General features: G+C 43.9%; 1 protein-coding gene and 1 pseudogene across 2 annotated transcripts in view; one reads left to right on the top strand and one right to left on the bottom strand.

Moving 5' to 3' along the window:
- FANCM (FA complementation group M) overlaps window positions 1–16,078 on the bottom strand; it is an 861,212-nt gene that overhangs the window by 153,766 nt on the left and 691,368 nt on the right. The gene's annotated exons all lie outside the window — the stretch shown is intronic.
- On the top strand, window positions 1,483–3,032 carry LOC147689782 (thrombomodulin-like; annotated as a pseudogene).

The following is a 16,078-nucleotide window of genomic DNA, read 5'->3' as shown; positions in this document are numbered from 1 at the left end:
CTGTTTTTGGCTTACAAGTTACTGCAGGCTATGAAGCACCAGGATTGTGGGACGTAAAGTCTATTAGTATCAAAACTGGAGACAAGAAGATTCTGAAGTAATAGCAAGCAAAGACAAACATAGTGGAAGAAATATAAAGTACCAGGTACGCATCGGGACCGACATATCGAAAATAAAGGAAGAATCCTTTTTTAATCCCTTTTTAAGTTTTCCTGATATTTTTCAAACTAAATATTATATTATTTTAATAATGTTTAGTCTTTAATTGGAGTGAACAGAATATCTGGAATTCCCTCTATTAGCTTCATTGTTCTTCAGAATTTAAGAGGGTGAAGTAGTCCCAGTTAATTAGTCATTATTAAATTCTACAAATACACATTAAAGATAAGGTAGCACGGAAAAGGTAATTGATGTAAACGAGTCCCATGATGCATTATTTTTGAGAGTTGTTACTTCTTCATATTTCTTGGACTCTATAATTTCTGTGATATATTAACATAGGACATTTTTGTATGACCCTTCTTAAACCAGAGTAAATAAAGATGCCCTATGACATGAAAAACATAATTGGGCTTTTCAGAGCCTCAACAGGTTTGGCTGAGTTAAAACAGTATACTGCAATTTTTCAAACCGATTGGTAAGTGCAATTATCCATGATAATGACTGCTGACCTTAAAGACCATGTTGTTTTCCCTTCACGGCATAACTTACATTGAACATAGGGTTGGGGGGTACGGGGGTTCCATAAGGCACTTTGTAGCCATGTTCACCTCACATATCAACTCTAACTTCCAGATGAAAATTCCTGGATCACAAAGGATACCCCAGATGTTTCCCATTACACAGTGAACAGTCCGCTTCTATGACTGAGTGTTATCAAAAACCAAAATGTGTACCTCATGAACATGCTTTTTTAGAGGGAAAGTCTACATGAACAAGACTTGTGCTAAGCATTTTCTTCCTCTTGGAGTCCTAAAAAACTCCAAGTGAATCTGTGAAAAGCACATCGTTTTGTGGTACTCGAATGATATTTCTCCTCCACTTCTGTAGCCAAAGGAAAAAATCAGTGATGAGTGAGTGAACGGTCTCCATAGAGATCACATGACAGTGAAGGCAGACAGTCTCTGCACCCCGTCTGGAGTCTCCAATTCAGACTCATTCTTTAAAGACGCAACCTTTCTTGGGTGTGTCCATTTCTGCAAGAGGTAAAGCGAAAGATAGACCAATCGAACATTTGTTTTCTTCCCAGATTGGATCTTTTGAAATCCTGCCAAAACTTTGTAGTAAAGCATTTGTGTTTTGAGTGAATCCAATGCTTACTTATAAAAATGACACTATCAGTAGAATAAAGGTGCCAGGAGTAAGTCAGAACTGAGTGTGAAAGCATCTCTACTATTCTCCTCTTTATGGTGCTCAGGTTGAGAGCAGAAATGTGTGGACAGAAGGGTACGACACTCCGTACAACCCAGTTTGGCTAAAATAATGGGACATAAATGTGTGTCAGCATTCCTTTTGTGGCATGATGGACCCTGCTGCTCCGCCGGCCTTACTGCTCGAAACGGCTCATGCCCCGACCTTCCAGGGCCTCTGCGTGGCTTCCAGCGGGTCACCTGAGTCTCCAACACAGACTACACCAACTGGAAGGCCCTGGAGCCGGGAACAGCTGCTCACAGCGCTGCGTGACAGTGCAGAGTGATCTGGCCTGGGGGGAAAGGGACTTCGAGATCCGAAGCCAAGGTTTCCTGTGCGAGTTCACCTATCCGGGCACTTGCAGTCCCTTAAACCTCGGCTCTGGGCTCGCGGTGACCTACGTGACCCCGTTCCGAGCTAATGGTAGCGACTTCATGGCGCTGCCCCCAGACACGGTGGCCTCAATCTCTCATGACAGATTGGAGCTAAACTGCCGAGGCCAAGACAGCACCAGCATGAGATGGGTTTCCTCGAGCCCAGGCCCCTGGCACTGCGAGGTGGAGAACGGAGGCTGCAGCCACAGCTGTCGAGAGTAGTCTGGCATTGCCACCTGCCCCCAGGGCCTGGAGCTGGCTAAAGATGGATGACAATGCGTTCTGCCCCCCTACCCCTGCTCCAGCCACAGGTGCGCCCAGATCTGCTTCCTCAACGCCACCGACAATGTGCCACAGTGTATGTGCCAGGAAGGGTACGAACTGGGCAAGATGGCACCAGACAGGTGAACAAGAATATATGTGATCAACAGTGCAAGAAACAGTGAGGGGACTTCCACTGCCTCTGTCACCCGGGCTACGAAATGTTCGATAACAAGTGTGAGGACATTGATTAGTGCTAGGGCCAGGTGTGTGAACTGAACTGCATCAACTTGCCTGGCACCTACAGGTGTGATTGTGACCTGGGGTACCCCGTACACTTTCACGATCCCAGCAAGTGCCAAATATTCTGCAACAGCAGCGAGTGCCCGGCGGAGTGTGACCCGCACACCATGGAGTCCTGTCGCTGCCCCCCAGGGTACATCATTGAGAAAGACAATGCCAGCGCAGTGCAAGCATTCAGTGTGGAGGGAACACCTAGAACGGTCTGTGTGGATATTAACGAGTGCCTCTCTGAGTACTGTGACCAGGTCTGTGACAACACACCCGGCTCCTCCCGGTGCTCCTGCCAGCCCGGGTACACTCTGCAAGCCGACCTACTGTCCTGTAAACTCGATGGTGACGAGGAAGGAAGCTCCGAAAACGTCACCACCCCCACAGCAGTACCCAGACCACACCACCTCCAAGGAGCCCCTTCTCCTGGGCATCATGATTGGCATTGCAGTGGGCATCTTGTCCATTGTGTCCATCCTCACTGCCATGGTCGTCCACTGGATCAGGAAGCACAACGTGCACACGGTTACGGACTGCAAATGTAAACTCGCCGAGAAAGGCTTGGTGCTTTGACAGGTCAGTCTGGGCCCCCTTCGCACCAGAAACTTTAGAGGCATAGGAGAAACCATGCGCGGAAAGACTAGAACCTATTGCACACGTACTGACCCTCGCTCCAAGGGTGAGCCACGCAGATAGTCTCAAGCCGAAGGTGAGCCGTGAGGACAGACTCCCAAGGAGTTGGGGCCACAAAGACAGGCCCGCGGCCTCCCCTTGAGCCCAGCAAGTGCTTAGACAACGCGCTTTCACCAGAACTGGACTTTTAACAAGCATCGATCTCTTGTCTTTATGGGGCCATGTGTTTCTAATTAGAAACACATGGCCCCATAAAGATAAGAAAATGTTCTGCGACAAAAGCAGGCGACCCAGTCCGGATCGAAGGCGAAAGGGCGTCAACAAAAAACTCTCATTTCCAATGGCAGGCCACTGTTTAGCATAAACGGTGACACAAGCCAATGGAAATGAGGGGTGGGCTTCGAGTCCCTTTCTGAAAACCCTCATCCACAAAATTTCTCGCCGAGCGAGCAGCGCTTTGCACTACTGCAACGCCACGCCACACCTAAAAACAAAGTAGGTTCTTCCGGCGCCAAAGATCGATAATAAGTCAAAACTGTGCTTTTAGTTCATTCATTTTTCATCTTGAATTTTCACAATGCTCCATAAATTTTGCTTTTACCCTGTTCTTGTCTGTTTTAACAATACTTGATGGCTCCATAAACAAGGTAGACCGATCCAACATGACAAAAGTATCTTGACTATATCGTAACCCTGTGATTAAACAGGCCATGTCCTGATTAAGACATTCACAAATGATGTCCCTACAAAGAGGAGCAGCCGGATTTGACCAAATACTAACCCACAGTAAAAGAGGGGCCAAATGGACCCTGTTTTTATAAATTCTCGAATCAATTCAGAGTGAATAATAAAACTCGATGTAGATGGCAGTAGGAGGAGCAATCTACGTAGAAAATGATTTTCCTCAGTCTGTATTGAGCTGCCTCTTGTTATCCGTGTGTGTTAGCACTAACACACTGGGCATTATACAACTTTAGAGCTGGGCGAACTGCCCCCCCCCCGGCCCCCACCCCAGATCTTGTACTATTACAAACTGCTCCAGCAGTTCTACAAAGTTTAAAGGTGGAATTATTCATCTGTGGGTGCCAGGTACCTTAAGATCTAAAATTCAAACCTAAATAACAAATTTATCAATGCTAGTCAGTACTTTGCCCTTAATTATGATCCTATTGAACTTTTTTTACCCTGGGCCATAGGACGTAATATGCGATTTGGTACAATTAGTAGTTAAATCAAGGTCCTGCATAAAAACAACAAAACGATCCACTAGTCCCCTCATAGCATTTGGTGTGAGGGCTATAAGAACGGCATCATCAGCATATAAAAAGGCAGGCACCGGAGTGCCGGTCATTCTCGAAGTGTCCACATCAACTGAAACAAGTTCGTCGGATACCTTATTAATACAAAGAATAAACAGCAGGGGTCCCAATATACACCCTTGCCGCACTCCTCTCCTCAATTGGACTGACGGTGATAGTTCGCCGGAAACATTTATCCGTACTCTAGGGGATAGATCTGCATGCAGGGAATAAAGAAAATTCAATATAGAGTGTTCCACTTCTAAATCCAACAGCATTACCCACAATTTGGTCCTGTTCACAGAATCAAATGAAGTGGATAGATCCATGAAAGCCGAATAGAATGGAAACCGCCTTGCATAGATATACATACACTGCTCATTAGTTCCTATTGGGCCTGAATCCAAATTGAAAATGTGAGAAGACACCATTGTCTCCTGCCCACTTAACTAGGTGGTCGTTTATCACTCTGCCTATAATTTTAATGACGCTGTCTAGAAGAGATATAGGGCGGTAGCACTTAGGGGACATACGATCACCTTTTTTTAAAAAATGGGCACAATCGTCGAGAACCCCCAAGATTAGGGAGTATCAGAAGCTAGACACTGATTAAAAACATTGACGATTAAAGGGCTCCACAGGTCAGGCAAACATTTCATCAGGTCGATGGGCACAGAGGTCTTCTCGCCTATAGTATGCTGTATGGCCAAATCCACTTCCTGCGTAGATATAAGACGAGGCTGGGAATTCTGTAATATTCTATGTAATACAGCAGACAGGGTTGGGTCTTCCTCGATATAATAAATAGAAGTAAAATGGGACGCCCAATCTGTCCCCGAAATACGGTTGAGCATCAGAGGGTTAAGAGAAGAAGTCCTAGTACTTATACGTTAGACAAGAGACCACAAATGCTTGTAATCCTCCCCAGATGATGTACTTTCCAATAATTCCCAATCCCTTTTATAAAGTTCCTTCTTCCTACTTAAAAGAGCAACTTTATATTTTTGTTGCGGCTGTCGGATCTCAGAATCTACCCTGGTATGGGCAGTCAATGCTTTTCTGAACCTGCGGTTGGCATGGAGCAAGTCCCATCCAACCACTGTGGGTTCTCGTCACGTAAATAAATTGGCTTTAACAGAGATTTCCTAATGATATATGCCAAGCCGTTATAGTACTGCATCTTCATCTCATGGTCACCATCAGAGAAGCAGTTTAAACATATACCTAAATGCGAATTTATCAGTGTAGTCAATTTTCAATTGGGATACCGAGCTGTCAGTCCAATCTTAAGCCATCCGTGGAGTTCTGGGTGATAGAAGGTAAATTAGCGTTACACTGATATCTATTAATTGGCAATGTAGCAAAGGCACCCAGTGCATTGTGATCCTTAAGTCTGTGGGTACAAGCATGCCTTAAAGAAACGATGATACAAAGTCGCAAACAATCAATATCTGAAGCTTTCCCAGCCCTTCTATACATGGGTAAAGCCATATCAACCCCTCCTAATGCTTCAACTAGATTAACCAGCCCATTAGCAGCTAAATAATTCGAAAGTTTGGTCCGCCTGGAGTCCAAAATAGTAACAGTCCCTTTAGCTGATTCAACTGAGTCCCTTAGACACCCATGTAGTATAGCATTAAAATCCCGGCACACGTAATAATGGGTTTGTGTGTGCTTATTACCATGAGAGGCTTGCAATTTAGCAACAAAACTAAATAATTTGGTGAAATGGGTACAGACAGCATTACTAAAATCGTAATTATAAATATTTATCAGATACAAAAAAAAAGGGTGACCAGGGAATACAGTTTTTTATTGCCAGCAAGGAACACGAAATAGATTTGCTCAGAGTAACCGCTACTCTACCTGAAGGCTTATGAAATGAAGAATTAATTCAGGTTGAGAAGAAGTTAATCCTTTTATTATTCGAAGAGCTCATAACAAATCATCCAGTAGATTCAGCATCATAGGTATAACTGAGCTTTAAAAAAGATGCAATGCAATATGACATGTGTAACATTCTACATTCTGGAAATGACATAACAGGAATGAATATAAATTAAAGACACAGTACAAATAAGAATGTAAACACAACACATCCCCCTTTCCTAATAAAGTAACAAAAATTAAAATAAATAAATAAATAAGAACAAATCCCACACTAAAATATAATAATAGAAACCAAACTATAAACTAGGCTATTAGCCTATAATTGAAACTAAAAGTAGTTTAACTACTTATTATCCATAATGTAATCTTTAAGCCAAAGAGGAACCACCCTCTTCCTTGAGGAATGACGACATAAAGACGAATCCTCAGAAACTGAACTGGAATTTTCGGAGTCATCAATATTTTCTGGACCATCAGTAGAGGAATTAAAAACCTCACAAGTAGAAGGAACTTCGCCTATACTTGGGCAACTAACTACTCCAGAATTAACCAATGACTCATTGTTACCAGACAAACTATTCAAATCTGCATCCAAATCTTCTGGCTTCCAAACAGTGTTTGAAGAATCCAGTCTACACTTAGCAATACGGCTCAAATTCCAAACCTTCCCATTTCTAAGTCTAACTGAGTTCCTCAAAACTTCCACTACTTGGAAAGGTTCAGAGAACTGTGAATCACCTTTCTGAACTTTAAATGGCTTCTTGACTTTAACCCAATCTCCTACATCAATCTGAACCTCCTTAGAACCATGTTTCAAGTCATGATATTCTTTACTTTTATTACGTACAAGTTCCATACGCGCTTTCACCTTTTCATTAGACCAAGATTTGACATCACTAGAAAATAACCAAGAAGGAATTGTTTTCGAGCGCGGATTCCTACCTTTCATAAGCACAAAAGGAGAAATCCCAGTAGAATTATTGTTAGTAATGCGGTAATTCCAAACTACCTTCCCTACCGGAGTAGGCCAATCTAAACCATTACTTATAGCTAACTGAATGGTATTCTTTAAAACCCTGTTAAAACGTTCCACAACACCATTACCACCAGGATTATAGAGTGAAGTAGTTCTGTGCCTGATGCCCAATTTTTTAAAATACGTCCTTGCCCTTAACGATAAAAACTGGACACCATTATCCGTGAGGATACAAGACGGAATTCCTTCCGTAACAAAAGTTTCATCCAAAAAGGAAAGAACAGAATCCGTGTCAGCTCTCTCAACCAACTTAACAACAGGCCATTTCGAGAAAAGATCCATAATGACAATCAAAAATTGCTGTGAATCATCATTCCTTTGAACAGGACCCATAATATCCACTGCTATACACTCCCAAGGATGTTCAGGAAAAGAACTTCCTTCCAACATCGGAGGACGACAAGTGCTCAAACTTTTATCTGCCGAAGCACAAGTGATACAATCTCTAACAACCCTCTCCGTTTGAGAATCACAACCAGGCCACCAAAACAACTGCTTAACAAGTGACTTAGATCGTACAATACCTGGATGACCCTCGTGGCATAGTTCAATAATTCCTTCACGCAAGGTCACAGGAGGGATTATTCTCTCACCTCTCAAAAGTGTCTCATGAGTAACAGAAAGTTCAGACCTAATCTCCCAAAAATGTCTAATACCATCATCTAACAATTCTTTTTTACTTGGCCATCCATCAACAGTAAAGGAAATTACTTTTTGCAAATTAGCATCAGCAGAATATTCTTTGTTCCACTCCTCCTTACTGAAGGCTGATAAACCTTCATCATGAACAAAAGCAACTTGCCATTCATTCCACTCATTGTTGTCACATTCTTCCAACATAACAGGCATTCTTGATAAAAAATCAGCGAGAACATTGCTTTTGCCTGGAACGTAAACAATTTTATAAATGAAATTTTGTAATCTCATCGAAATCCTAGCCAACCTTGCAGATGCATTGATCACACCCTCAGTTGTTAACATTTTTACCAAAGGCTTGAGATCGCTACGTAATAAACACATTTTACCTTAAACAAAGGATTTAAAATGTTCTAACGCCCAAGCACACGCTAAGGCATGGGTACTCACAAACTTTCTCTCAGGGGCCAAATTTACTGTGTGGTTCTTGTCCGAGGGCCGCACCGGTGGGGGAGGGGGCGGGGCTAGAGCAACCAAAAAAAAAACTGTGACCATGAGGTTGAACACAGGTCCCTGCAGCGGACACCTTCGTCCACTGAGCTACCAGACCCGGTATATATACATATATATATATATATATATATATATATATATATATATATATATATATATATATATATACACACATCTCTGCCTCCCTCTATCTCCCTCTCTCTCCCTCCTTGTCTTCCTCTGTCTCACTCACTCTGACTGTCTCACTCCCTCTCTCCTTCCCTCACCTTCGCTCTCCCTCCCTCCTTCTCCCTCCCTTTCCCTACCTCTCCTTCCCTCCCTCACCCTCACTCTCCTTCCCTCACCCTCACTCCCCTTCCCCCTTTCCCTCCCTCACTCCCCTTCCCTCACCCTCACTCCCCTTCCCTCACCCCCTTCCCTCTCTCCCTCCCTCCCCTTCCCTTACTCCTCTTCCCTCACTCCCCTCCCCTCTCTCCCTCCCTCACTCCCCTCCCCTCCCTTCTCTCCCCTTCTCTCACTCCCCTTCCCTCCCTCCCTCCCTCATTCCCTCCCTCCTCTTCCCTCCCTCCTCTTCCCTCACTCACTTCCCTCAATCCCCTTCCCTCACTCCCCTTCCCTCTCCCTCCTTCCCTCACTCCCTCCTTCCCTCACTCCCTCCTTCCCTCACTCCCTCCTTCCCTCACTCCCTCCTTCCCTCACTCCTCTTCCCCCACTCCCCTCCCCCTTCCCTCCCTCCCTCCCCTCCCTTTCCCTCACTCCCCTTCCCTCACTTCCTCCCTCCCCCTCCCTCACCCCCTTCCCTCATTCCCCTTCCCCACTCCCTCACTACCTTCCCTCACCCCCTCCCTCACTCCCGTTCCCTCTCTACCCTTCCCTCTCTCCCTCCCTCCCCTTCCCTCTCTCCCTCCCTCCCCTCTCTCTCTCCCTCACTCCCCTTCCCTCACTTCCTCTCCCTCACTCCCCTTCCCTCACTTCCCCTCCCTCACTTCCCCTCCCTCACTTCCCCTCCCTCACTTCCCCTCCCTCACTTCCCCTCCCCTTCCCTCACTCCCCTTCCCTCCCTCACTCCCCTTCCCTCCCTCACTCCCCTTCCCTCCCTCACTCCCCTTCCCTCCCTCACTCCCCTTCCCTCCCTCCCCTTCCCTCCCTCACTCCCCTTCCCTCCCTCCCCTTCCTCCCTCCCTCCCCTTCCCTCCCTCACTCCCCTTCCCTCCCTCACTCCCCTTCCCTCCCTCACTCCCCTTTCCTCACCCCTTCCCTCCCCTCACTCCATTCCCTCACTCCCCTTCCCCCTCTCTCCCTCCCTCCCTCACTCCCCTTCCCTCCCTCACTCCCCTTCCCTCCCTCCCCTTCCCTCCCTCACTCCCCTTCCCTCCCTCACTCCCCTTTCCTCACCCCTTCCCTCACTCCCTCCCTCCCCTCACTCCATTCCCTCACTCCCCTTCCCCCTCTCCCCTTCCCCCTCTCTCCCTCCCTCACTCCCCTTCCCTCACTCCCCTTCCCTCACTTCCCCTTCCCTCACTTCCCCTTCCCTCACTTCCCCTTCCCTCACTTCCCCTCCCTCACTTCCCCTTCCCTCACTTCCCCTTCCCTCACTTCCCCTTCCCTCACTTCCCCTCCCTCACTTCCCCTCCCTCACTCCCCTTCCCTCACTCCCCTTCCCTCACTCCCCTTCCCTCACTCCCCTTCCCTCCCTCACTCCCCTTTCCTCACCCCTTCCCTCCCCTCACTCCCTTCCCTCACTCACTCCCCTTCCCTCACTCACTCCCCTTCCCTCACTCCGTCTCCCTAGCGCGAACTTGACCCAAGAGGGTATCAAAGCGCTTTACATTTAGGATCATTGCGTTAGAAGTTACATCAGTTACAAGAGCACAGTAAGGAACAGTATACATCATGTTCTTTAACTAACCAGCCTGAGAGGTCAATGAAGTAATTCAGAACAAGATCTCACTATTACACAGTTAATATTAAATAGTCGAGTTTCGCATTTAATAACAATATAAGCTATTTAAACAGAAAGCATGACAATGTGACACATTTTGGATAACTAGTGCAATAGTCCTTGGGGGGAATTCTCATTTTTTTAAATGACGACACAGAAATGTTGACAGTACGTTTACTCCATTTTTAAGTTATCATATTTTTTCATGAGATTTGTTACAAGACTTACTTTACATCGTTTGACGACTCAGCTTTGGTTCTAAGAATCAAACCAGAGCCCTGGCACGGTTATCTCCAAGGCAGTCTGTGCCCCCCACCACCCTTTAGAAATAAAGCATCTCCCACTCCCCTGATTGCATACATCTCCAAACCCCACACGACACAAAAATACTTCATAAATGCTCAAAATAATTTTCACATACAATAGGCTCTAAAACACGCAAACTATTTGAGCACCAATAAAGCGATCCGAGGACCTGTGAGGGGTATGCAAGCGCTATAGTAAAACCCTAAAAGTATCATCACAAACAAGAACACCCATACAATATTCCGCTAACAAAAGTAGTATCCATCCAGCTAACAACGATCCTGGGGCGAGCATAAACGGTGTGACATTCACTATAATGCCGGGCTGAGTCATGTGTACGAATAACCTCTCCGTGACATCATGAACACAAGGATGAGCACGGGATCTCAATCATCAAACAGATGCATTCTGAACTTCAACGCAACCAACTGGAGTGCCACATTTGAAAACAACAAGTTTGAGAAAAAGTGCGCTGGACTAGAAGAAGGGGTGCTTCAAGGCGCTAGAATCCTTTTGTAACCTCAAAGCCGTGTACACCCTGGGCAAAAAAAGAGCTGAGCCTCATTATTAAAAGAATAGACCCCCCTCCTCCCCAATATACCTACAACAATGCTATACATATAGACTAGACGCCCTGCTCAAGGGGCGCCTCGCACACCTGTCTGTCACCGGGCTGAGACAGCTTCCCCAGCGCGCACAGACACACAGCCCCACCCGAGCACTTCACAGCCATTTGCATGTGAATGGGGATTTGCTGTATTTCACCTCCTCTTAGCGCCCCTGCAGCTCCACTCTGGCCTCCTGGGATGAATCGCCGGGCCCCACAGAGCAGCAGAGTGTCTCTGCAACCTGCAGTGTTCGCAGACACTCTTTAAAAAAGTTTTTTTTTTTTTTAAAACACCGGTACGATGTCTCATGGTCCGCGGGCCGCCACCGAAGGCTTGCCGGGCCGCTATTGGCCCGCGGGCCGTACTATGAGTACCCGTGCGCTAAGGCTTCTTTTTCTATTATTGGGTACTTTTCTTCACAAGGTGACAAGGATCTTGAGGCATAAGCAATTACACACTCCCTGCCGCTCTCGTCTATTTGAGCTAAGACAGCTCCAAGGCCTTTGTTACTCGCATCAGTCGTAATCACGCTATTTAAAGAAGGATCAAAACTTCTCAAGGAAGTGGCTTCCGCAATGGCTAATTTGATATTATTAAAATCTTGATTCACACAGATTAGACCATTCAAATTTAACATTCTTTTTTAAAAGTTGCCGAATATTATAAGAGACATTAGCAAAATTTGGAACATATTTTGAGCAAAATTCTGCCATTCCCAGAAATGACTTGATATCATCCTTACAAGTTGGAACTGGAGCGTCAGAAATAGCAGAATCTAAAGCAGGTTTTGGTCTTACACCCTCTTCGTCTATAACATGACCAAGGTAGGCCACACTCTTTTGTGCAAATTTACATTTTGAAAGCTCAATTGTAAGGCCTTTGCTTTCAAGAATACTCAAAACTTTCTCCAACCTAGACAAGTGTTCACCTTCATCATCCCCAAATACAAGTATATCGTCTTGAAAGAATCTGACACCCTTCTCTTTTTTGAAAAGTTGATACATTAATCGCTGGAAGACAGCGGCTGCCGAAGCTAAACCAAAGGGCATGCGCCTATAACGGAAACAGCCAAAAGGAGTTACAAAAGAAGTAAATTTCATTGACTCAGGGCTTAAGGATATCTGATGATAGGCCGACGAGAGATCAATTGTCGAGAACCATCGTGCATTGCCTAAACTAGATACCATTTCGTTAATCTTAGGAACTGGAAACTTATCCACCACAATGTTGTTGTTTAAGTGTCTCAGATCCACACATAGCCTAATTTTCCCATTGCTCCGTCTAGCGACGACAATAGGAGAAACCCATTCACACGCCTCAATGGGCTCAATGATATTAGCAGAAACTAACTTCTCCAACTCCTGCTTCACATCCTCTCTCACCAAGATAGGAACATTCCTACACTTATGTACTTTAGGGCAAGCATCGTCTTTAATTATGATTTTGTGTTCAAAACCAACTAAATTCCCTAAAGTTTTGCTAAAAACTTTCGGAAATTTATCTAAAATTACCTTAGATATTGTCGTACCGTCATCCACCACCAAAACTTGTTCATGACTGTTTGGGTCTAAAATGATGTGCAATTGCTTCTGGTCAAACCAACCTAGAACTGGTGGACCCTTTTTTGCAATATACAACTTTCCTCTACATTCTCTTCCTTTGAACTTAAACACAAACCAACGGAAACCAAGAATATTAATAGGTTCCCCCATGTAGCCTTTAGGGTGAATGTCTGGAATTAGTAATTTATCACCTACTTGCTGAACAAAAGAAGACTTCCACATCTCTTCATTAATAATAGTATACGGTGAACCAGAATCTGCATAGATTTCAATATTCACCCCACCAATGCTCATTAAACAGATAGGTTTGTCAATCATGTCCTCCTCACGGATTTTCAAGACTAAATTCTCATGTAAATTCATTACTAAATTGTCATCTTGATCATTCTCAAGTATTCCCTCTTCATCCATATCATTCACAAAATTTACTTTGTTTTTCTTTTTCCTATTACAAGCTTTTGTTAAATGGCCTTTTAAACCACAGTTAGCACATTTCACTTTTAAGCCAGGACATCCTTTAAAGTCTGCTAAGTGTTCAGAACTATTACATCTAAAACATTTAAGTTTCGAATTTGAGGAAGTTTGAGAATGTTTTGCGTAAAAAGGTCTATTACCAGCACTCATAGCGTTTTTCGGGCTAAAATTAAATTTCCTTCTATCAACAACATTAACTTTACCAACAATCTCATTAGAAACAGAAGAATTTTCAAGTTTGATAACATTCGCACATCTGCCTGACATTTCCGCTTTTCGTGCAATAGCTAAGATGTCGTCTAAAGGCGAATCTCCATTAATCCACAATCTATCCTGAATTGAGGTATTATAAGAATGCATAACAATTTGATCCCTAATGAGATCTTCCTGTAAAACCCCAAACTTGCAGTCTAACGATAATTTCTTAAGATCAGACAGGTAATGATCAATGTTCTCATCTTTAGTTTGTTTTCTTGAAAAAAATTTTTATCTAGTTACCCCTATACACACCTTAGGAGCAAAATAAGTGTCCAAATGTAACAGTGCCAACATATAAACATTCAGATCCCCAGGAAAGGAAGGCTTAGTCATAGTTTCATATACTTTTAGTCCTACAGGACCTAAGGAGTGTAAAAGAAGTCTTTTCTTTTGAGCATGAGACATCTTACCATCTTCATCTAAAGCATCAATATAGTTACAAAAATATGGCTTCCATTCTAACCATTTAAGTGGTGGTTCACTGCCTGCAACCCAAAATGCCTGAGGTGCACTAATATTATAGTTAGGCTGAGACATAACAAATTAATGCTGAACAGAATACTGGATGTTGAAAACAAACAACCTTAAAATAGTTGTAATTAATAAAGTTGAAATACTTCACCAGAGTAGATTCTTCGTAAAACGTATTCAAATTATAATTATAACTTATTATTTTGTATTTATTAAATAATAGTCACAAAACAGTGGTGTGCGCATCACCGATGATGATAATACACACGGTGTGCCAATCACCGCCGAATGAAACGCAAAGTGTGGGAATCTCCGCTGAATACTACGATCGTTGGTGAAGGATGTGAAACGCAAGGTGTGCAAATCACCGCTGAAGACTACGATCGTTGGTGAAGGGTGTCAGTTCCAACTTCACGTTTTACGAATCACCGCTACACTCGTTGCTGAAGGATGTCCGTTCCAACTTCACGTTTTACCAAAATGGCCGTCTCAGCGTGTGACGTCAAACGTAAACAGCCCACAATGCAATGCGCCACGGTCTTGCGGAAGAGTCCCTTGAAGGAAGTTCCAAGATCGATGGTGCGTGAAGGAAACAGAATGCGAGGAGGCGATTACTTTTGAAAGTGGTGCGTGCCTGCCAAAGTGGTGCGTGCCAATAACTGTAAAAGGTAGATAGATTTTCTTCCTTTTCCAATTCGTTTAAAAATTTAAATGTTACCTTTTCAACACGCGACAATGTTCTTTTCCTTAACGCGTCGAAATCGAAATTTTTCATCCAAACACGCGTTAATCCAGTAAAGAAAAAGTAACAAAATTCCACTTAACTCGCACGATAAGTTCGAATCTAGAAATCCTTCTCAATTAGGGCTGAATAAGAAATTATTTACCAAAGCGGCATCCAAGGAGAATTAATGCAGTGAAGAACTCATTTTTATGTCCTTTTAGTAATAATCCTCAAATAAACAAATTCGAGTTGCCGAGTTTTCTGCGTAGGCTCTGCTCTCCGAATCCAGTCGCCAGTGAAATGAAGAATTAATTCAGGTTGAGAAGAAGTTAATCCTTTTATTATTCGAAGAGCTCATAACAAATCATCCAGTAGATTCAGCATCATAGGTATAACTGAGCTTTACAAAAGATGCAATGCAATATGACATGTGTAACATTCTACATTCTGGAAATGACATAACAGGAATGAATATAAATTAAAGACACAGTACAAATAAGAATGTAAACACAACAGCTTAGACTAATCCATATAACTAACCCACCCATAGCTCGCCCCTTAGTGACGGAGTGGCAGTATTGTCGCCAACAAGGGTGGTCCTGGGAGTGGATGGGCAGTGTGTAGCGCAAGTGAAACAAGCATCCCCTTTTAAGTGTGGTGCATCGGTAAGCCAGGTTTCTAGTAGTGCTATTATACTGTGCAAAAACAACAGTTGATGGACAGAATGCAGAACAATGTCATACATTCTTTTTTAAAAAAAAATATTTTTATTAGGTTTTTACTCCCCTTCCCCCTCCCTCACCCCACATTCCTCCCTCCCCCCTGGCTGCATGGCACTTTACAGCAAATACCGTTATTGTTCTACATACATGCATTCAAGAATTACAACAAAAAGTGGAAAATAAGAAAAAGAAAATGAGGTTTTACCTAAAAAAAAGTACATAGAAATCGTAGAGAGCATGAGGAGCATAAAGAGCATAAACAAGACGCCTATTGAGAAAGAGAAAAAAAAATAACCTTTCAATCTTCCCATATTTCTATCTTTTCTTCCAAGTTTCAATAGGGTCCCATATTTTTAAACCTAGTTTCCTCCCACTTTTACCTTTCCTTGCATATATCTCCTTCTCCATGTTATATATAGATAGTAACCTGGCCAGCCACTGATGGAAAGTAGGGGGTACCGAATCTTTCCAGGCTGCCGCAACACAGAGTCTCAACACTGCCATTGCTATAAACAAGAAGTTGGTTGGACGAGGGTGGGATCAAGAGGAAGGAGAACTGAGACTGGGCTAGGGAAGGCCCACATTAATCCCCCGGGCCCCTGTTTGACTTGTAACCGTTTCAGCCCCCTGGGCATGGTAGACTGACTCCCCCGCATTCAATACGGGAGG

The sequence above is a fragment of the Lissotriton vulgaris genome, chromosome 9 (genome assembly GCF_964263255.1).
Source record: "Lissotriton vulgaris chromosome 9, aLisVul1.2, whole genome shotgun sequence".
Lineage (NCBI taxonomy): Eukaryota > Metazoa > Chordata > Amphibia > Caudata > Salamandridae > Lissotriton > Lissotriton vulgaris.
The sequence above is the reverse complement of the archived record's forward strand: the minus strand, read 5'-3'. Positions and strand labels throughout refer to the sequence as shown.